The sequence below is a fragment of the Sinohyriopsis cumingii genome, chromosome 14, assembly GCF_028554795.1.
Source record: "Sinohyriopsis cumingii isolate HCF-2022 chromosome 14, ASM2855479v2, whole genome shotgun sequence".
Taxonomy (NCBI): Eukaryota; Metazoa; Mollusca; class Bivalvia; order Unionida; family Unionidae; genus Sinohyriopsis; species Sinohyriopsis cumingii.
Window position 1 is genome coordinate 51,623,982 of NC_142974.1, and position 8,584 is coordinate 51,632,565.

An 8,584-nucleotide genomic window follows, 5' to 3' on the forward strand; every position below is an offset into this window, starting at 1 on the left:
CGAAAATGCACACAGACATCTCAATGCTTAAATAGATCCGTTTAAAAGTGAAGTATATAATGATATGTTTAATCTTGAGCGGAAATCGGAATAATCACATGATTGAACATGCCGGAGAGAAAACATTATTGTTCGAACAAAATTATCAACGGTTTAGTACATGCGGAAGTGGGCACATGAGAATACGTTCAGGAGACAAACCTTATAAATGTGAATTTTGTAACAAAAGTTTTAATTCCAGTGTATATCTATCGATGCATATGAGGGTTAATACACAGGTGCTGGTATCGTTACTTACAATTGACGTCTCATACATGTTGTATATAATAGCTACATATCGGGTAAAGCTTTTAGAGTGACTTCCCTTTTTGGACCTAATAGATATAATTGTTAGCTGAACTGGGAGAAGTGGAAGCAAAGCAAGAAATGAAATGGCAATATATAGTATATGCCGAATTACAACATTTTGTTTTAAATAATTCTCTAAATCTGCTAAACAGTCTGTAATTACTAATGTAACAATGAAATATCCGGGACATAATGTGTGCTTAAATATATGTACATAAGATAAAAGCTATTGATATGGCTCGTAGATTTGTAAGTCAATACAAATATTTTCCAGCATTCGCAACAAGTTGAAATAAGCTAGGTGAAGTATAATAAATGTAAAGGTTTATTTCCTGTAGAAATAGCCAAGTCAAGTTTTCCAAACAACGTTTGTTGTGTTTTATTTTGTTTGTCTTGTCTATTTTGTTTTTATTTGCCTTTGAAAAGACTCATAAAGAGTCGATAGCTCTCAGGCTAATTCGATATTAGCTTTGCACTGTTCATTTTCAGCTTATCGCATTTATCTTAATCAATCCTTGTTACACGTGATCCCTCGCTGGATCCAGTGCACTTGAAAGGACCGTTATTCGCCATATGAAGTATATATATATATATATATATATATATATATATATATATATATATATATATATATATATATATATATATATATATATATATATATATATATATATAATGTGTGCTCCCTTATTTGAATTATGCCCTCTGTATATCAGTATTCATATGTATGTTTATCTTTAACATTAAATTTTAAAAATAAAACTTTATTTGCAACTAGAAAATATTCAGAGTTATTTTGACCATACGATTTTCAAAGAGAATAAAAGAAACTACATTGTAATGAATGTTAAATGAGTAGCCAGTTTCCACTTTTGTGCTTGCAAGTTAGTGAAAACGCTTAATCGAATATCCTTAAAAAAGTCTTACTTTCTAAATGATAACAATCATGGCATTTGAAATATTTCTAAATGCATTGAAAATAATCCCTGTATAACGTACATGAGGACCATTGCACACGTGTCTTCAGTTCACACTATTCGTCCTAATTCTGTTTGCTTCAGATAAAATATTCGGTGTATGAACTAAATCTTTCTTTTCAACCTAATCAACATAAACATGCAATTCTATTTATATTTAGAAGGAGGGTTTTTCGTAATGTAACCACTTTCTTTATATTTCTTTTTTATAGCAGTTTATAGTCTGAAAATAAGTAGTATATTGTCTCTTTTAGATATAACAGTACCTTATTAACGGGAATATCAATTTACTGTGAACAAAAGGTCTTATGGAGTCATATCATCACAATACTTTTAATCATTGCCATGAATTAGCAATATAATTTGTTTTGATACTGTATCATGCTTTGTAATAAGAATAACTAAAACGCAAAACAGATTCCCGGATTGCCAGAGTTCATTATTCTGTAAAAATATAAGTTTTTGTACTAATAGGCATATTATTCACATCACGTAGTCTATGGATGACCTTGATATCAATTAATGATTCTTAGTCTGAGAAAGAATAAAACAAATGCAATGTTGATTACTAAAATCTCATACTGATTTTTAAACAATGTCGGCAAGTACATATTTTTTTTAATTAGTCATTTAAGTCTAAAATTATACAGAAAAATCAGTCAGGTCAAACAAAACTGAACTCTATTCTTGACAATATCAAATCAAGTAAACAATATTACATTAAAATCGCATGTATTTGAATACTTTGTTTTAAAAGAAACATACAATTTAATTACATATACATAACACTCCCCCATAAAAGAAAGGAAAGAGTTTATAATAACGCATTCTTTTTACCATAGGTCAATTATGCATGTGGTTTATACAAATAAAATAGCATAATAATAAATCTTATGAGTGATACAAGGTGAGCATGAAATAATACATTTATATACACTGAAAAGTGCATCTGCTATTGGATTCACTTTTCCCTTGATGTGTCTGATGTCAATATTATATTCATGCAACAACACACTTAGTAATCTCTGATTTTTGTTCTTTAGCTTGCCAATGAAATTAAGGGGTTTGCCATCACTAAACACAATACTCGGAGAAGAAGCTAAACTAAAGTAAACTTTAAAATTTTGTAATGCCAATATCACATCCAAACATTCCGTCTCGATTCAAGAATAAGTTTTCTGTAGTTTGTTTCATTTCTTAGAAATATAGGTTGCTGGATTATCAGCGCCATTTTTTTCTTGAATCAATACTGCTCCAACCACAACATGACTTGCATCAACAGACAGCTTAAATGATCAAGAACTGGTGCGCTCTTGAGTATGGCTTTTAACTTATCAAAAGCCTCCTGACATTTTTCAGACCAATGAAACTTTGTTTTTTTGCTCAATACATTTGCCACGGGTTCAGCAAATTTGGAAAAATTGGAACACAGTTTTCGACATTATCCAAAAACACATACAAGTCCCATCAATTCCTTTTTACTGATAGGCACAGGAAATTCAGAGATAACCTTGACATTAGTATATATATATATATATATATATATATATATATATATATATATATATATATATATATATATATATATATATATATATATATATATATATATATATATATATATATATATATATATATATATATATATATATATATATATATATATATATATATATATATATATATATGTATATATATATATATATATATATATATATATATATGTCTAACTTGTCTGTGTCCCACGATATGCCCTCAAAAAGTTACACAAGCACGGCAAAACTAACGTTTGGATAAACTGATTGTCAAAATTGCATCAGTGAGTCTGGCAAAATATTTCTGAATTGTCGCTAAGTCCTATCCATGTGTATTTGTAGGTAATTACATAATTGATGTAAGCATCTCACTTATCTAGATCATGGCTAATCATGCTCATTAAACGTTGAAATATCCTAGGCGAACACTTCATCCAAAACTGCGTCACTTTATATTGATAACGTTTATCTGGAGTCACGATTGCTTTAATTTCTTTTGCCCTTTCCATCCGTGGAATTTGCCAAACTCATTTCAGAAGGTAAAATCTGGTGACATACTTTGTATTTCCAATTTTATCAATACAGTCATCGATTCATGGGAATGGAAATTAATATGTTGTAGTCACACTCTTCACCTTTCTGTAACCATTGCACATGCGGAAAGCTTCAACTGGTTTCGGAACAAGTATGCATTGTGTATTCCAGTCAGTTTTACCTGGCTCTATGAAATCAATTCCAGGAAATACTGAATAGATTATATCAAATATTCCTGTCTGAGAAGGTTTATTCTGTACACGTGTAGTTTCGCAGATGTGGAATTTACAATTTCAACGTCATGTAATTATTTTGTTCTTGCAGGAACATCTGGAAATGCTTATATTTAAGTAATACATGTTTAAGTTCTTTCCTTTCGTGGTGTTGCAGATGTGAAAGGTTTTGGTCCAGATCATGCATAATTTCTGAATTCCGAAGATTTGCCACTTCAAAATTAATGGAGTCCGGTAGCTTTCATTGACTTATATCCTCAGTAACTTGAACATGTACAATTAAATTAATTGCATGATTAGCCTGGCTATCTATATCAACATACTGGTACTCCTTTAAATTATGAACATCCCAGGAGTACTATTATTGTAATTTAACTGATTCATTAACTTTGTGAGGGTCGTAATAACCAATGTGAAGAAATGCTTGAAGAACGAGCAAGATAGACATAACCACATCACCACACTCAAAAAAGTCTCTACACTATGGCTCTAGAAAAGCATATTTTCACTTTGGACTTGAATTGCTGAATGCCAAAGTCAAGGATAATTAGCTGGAACATTTCAGACCTAAAATGTCACCCTTGATGAGATCGGATTGATTTGAGAAGGACAACTTTAGTATATAAAAAACAATCTTTATCAGTGCTTTTCCTATTGTTTTAGTTTTGTATATCACTCAAAGTAATGTACTCTCGAAATCATGTTGACGCACAGCACACATTATGGTTTACCATATTTGATTTTTGATAAGGGACCTACACAATCTACCATAATCCTTCTAAATGGTTCGTCAAATGCAGGATTTGTTTGCAGATGAGCCTTATGTATATTCTGATTGGAATTTTCCACCATTTAACATCTCGGACAATATCTACACTATTTTCAAACATCACTGATAAAATTTGACCAATATAAGTTTTTCAAAATATTGTGATAAGACTTATTAATGACTATATGACCAACTAAAGGTTTTGCATTGACGAGACAAAGAATGTCCTGTCTGTATGATTTTGGAACTACAATTTGATAGTTCACTGACAACTCGATACCAGCAGGTACCTCGGGAGCTCTCAATTTATTCATACGAATCCCAGTTTAATGAAATAACGAACAGGTTCTTTTGTGGCTTCACTTTAATTAATGGCCCTTTGAAACAGCCATGAGATCTCAAGATCTTTTTCCTGGTCGACGACAAGATATTTCCGATTATCACCTTGATTAGAATAAAGAGACTGCGTTGCTAAAAGAGGAACACTGTGATCAATATCAATTGATTGATCGAAACAATGATAGAAATAAGACTTCATCAAAAGCCTGACCAATACATGTGTCAGATAAAGGACTACATTCCTGATCAACATCATTTGCAAGAGATTCCTTTGCCATATAGCTGTTAAACTGTGTATAAATCAAGGATTTCGTTTAAGTAGGATCGATTTTCTGATCCAAAACAAAGCTTGTCAGTTACGAATGGATTAACCACAGCCTTATCTCAGTTTAGGTCGTTGCCTAGTAATAAATGCAAGTTGTTGTCGAAAACCTTCTTGAAGTCAGTGAAGCCATGATACGGGTCCTGTTGATAAGTCAGATAGTTTTCAACGGACATTTCGAAGACAGAACATCTGTCTTGTAGGCCCATATTTGATATGAAACTTCCGTGCTTTCCAACAAATATACTTTACTCTGGAGAAGCATAACTACGACTTTTAAGATGTTTGCTCTAGCCATATTGGATCTCCGAGCAGCACCAGTGTAATTTTGGGCGAACTCATAGTTTGGATGAATATGCGTGTAGCAAAGTTACAAGGCATTGTTCTAAGTACTTTAAAGAGGCATTGCAATATAAATATGTGTGATAACGTACCAAAATACAAAAGGAAGTTCCATAAGCGTTTTTGTTCCATGAACTACAGAGCAAGATTAATAATAAAACATACTTGTTCATCAACAAAGTTGGCTTTTAAATTAATTGGGTAAGTTTGAACATACATGTAATGGAAACATAATTTAAGTAGTGCAAGACCTGTATTAAACTTGTGTTCTCACAAATATGGATGTTTGATCTTTAGTTTTGGGACATTTGTGAAACTCGACATGACATAAAGACTGTATAACATGTCACATATATGCCATTAAAACTGGTAATCATTTGATTTGTGTTAGCATGTCTGCTATGCATGTTTGAGTTACAAGGGTAACTTATGTAAATGACAATAATTCAAATTGCGATGAATCGACAGTATTTTCTGAAATCTGAATGGATATAAACGGTCAGGTGATAATATTCGAGAACATTTTATGCATCGATAAATATTGCGGACTACTTTTGGTTGCCAGTATCAAGGTAATTTTATGTGAAGATTCATCAATATCAACGTCTTACACTATATTAATAACAACTATCCCCTCTCACTAATCTTTATGATTTTCGACTAAAATTGGCAAAACCCTAATTAAAATTGCCCATTATAAGCTACGACAATGTAATAGAACAGCCATTCCTGCAATGCAAGACTCACTCATTTCCCAAAACAAGCATATAGCAGGTTTTACAGACCAGTCTTCAGATTTTCTTGCAATGTTTACACTAGGTGTTTTTCAAGGTCAGGGTCATATGACAACCAAGGGATCTTAATACAAATGGACATGATTTTGCCATGGAAAGTACAAATTTCGTTGAAAGCACGAACAACATATATTATAACAGCACGTGCCATATGCAAACGTAATGCAATAAAAAAGAAATAGTCTGGTTCAAACAAAACTATCCCATTTTGTACATAAACAATATGACCATGAACAAGCACCTTAAATCAGTGGCATACCCCGCTCTAATACTCTACCCCGTATTACTAATTAAACACATTGAAGTCTTTTGGTTATCAACGGTGAGGTAATGTATCCTGTCAAGCTGATAGGATGACAGAAACTACATAACTGTGAATTATAAAGATTATATGGTGTTCTTTGACTATTTACTGATTTGTAATGTGTTACCTAATTGCTCACATAGTTAACATAATATCCTTCAGACTTTATTTACTTTGTGCGTGATATACATATCGATAAATTCCCAACCATAATCATATAATCATACAATACCAATGTTGATGCTTAGACTGACACACACATAATGTACTTAGACACAAATCAAATTTCTTCAACATGACTTTTTAAAGACTTTTTGTAATTTCTCAACATGGAATGACCTGAATTATATTTTATGAGATACTCTATCTTACTACTACTAATAATAATGACAATAACAATACATTTAGTATTTGGTGGAAACAAACGATGTTCCAGATTCTTGAATGGTGAGAAAATTCTTGAACATTATTTTGCAAGAAATGCACAATCCGTTTTTGTAAAATTGTTTCTCTTTGTGTTACTGTGTATTTTCGGTATATGGATCAAGCATCAGATTTGTTATACTTTATATGTTCAACTTCTCAAAACATTCTGTTAGCAAATGCTCGAATCAGTTTATATGCAAAATACAACTCTGAAGGTTATATAATGGCCAAATACAAATATGGACATGAAAGAAATGATGATAGACTGTGTGTCACACGATGCACTTGCACAAATCTCTGATCATTCAATTCCCTCATTTTCACACCAACACCATTTTTCAGACTGTCATAACCGACTTACATTCACTAGTCATATATATTATCTTCAACGTATCCACACCTAGCTTTCCGACACAACATTTGACTTTCACACACAGTATTATCAATTGTTCCATTCTGAATGGCTACACGATCAAACAATGAAATACAGATTCAGATAGTCGCGATTTAAAACATTGATTTTACCTGTCCATCTTCTTATGGATAGTCGTGTGTGTTGTCTCATCTATGATGTTGCCAACAAAATCAATGTTAATGTAGTCTTCTAAAATGGAGTTTGGTATCTCTTTTATCTATGAAATTTAGCATTTCGTTTTGGATTCAAGTACCTGTACACGAAGATGACTTGTTTTATGTAAGGCGATACAACAATTCTGTTTCTAAACCCAGGAAATAAATAAGTATCATATGAATGATACAGTTTATAGTTATGCAGTCATCAAGGTCAGAAAATTAATGTAATTATATTAACTAATATGTTCATTTCTATTTAAGTACATACGATATTCCAATGAACCACCTTGATTAAAATTTTGATTCTAATGCCGACCAAATGTATTTCTTTTAGAGGACAGGTAAAGCAAATCAGATTTAATGTAGTCATAATGAAAACTCCCCTGAAGACAATTTATACAATGTTTGGCTTGAAGCATGATATTTGTTATAATGTTACCTGCAATTCAGAACCTAATATTCATTGTTCTGAAATGTACTTGCAATTCAAATCATATTGTAATTAAAACATTAAATGCTTTAACAATCAAGCCAATGTAAGTGTCTATATTGGGCACATTTGTCAACACAAACTGGTCTTGAACATAACAATCTTTGCCTCTTTACCTTCTAGGACAGATTAGTCAGCCTGCACATCTATCAAATGTACTGTAGTTGATGGTTTTTGTCTCTGCCATGAGAACGTCAACAGTAGTCAGATGGTCAGAGTTTTCTTCGTGACAAACGGGAGTCTTTCGAAGACTGGAACAGCCTTCATTGGCAAACATATTTGATATTCAAGAGTGCTTACAATAGTCACATATCACGCCATGTCCTTCTCTAACGACATTTCTGCCCATGTAAATTCACTTGTAGACTCTTTTTTAAATTTCTAACAATGTAGGAGATTGGCTATTTTCTCCTCAGAGCTGACACCATCTTTCTGTTTCTGTGGAGTTTGTGTGTTAGAGTATGTATCACTTGAAGGTCGTTTCAGAAAATTAGACAGAAAAGAAAACATGCTTATTTGTGTCATTGTGATTTCAAAGTTCAGATGTATGAACTTAGTTTTATGTCCTTTCAATATGTTCTTAATTTGCCACTAGCTA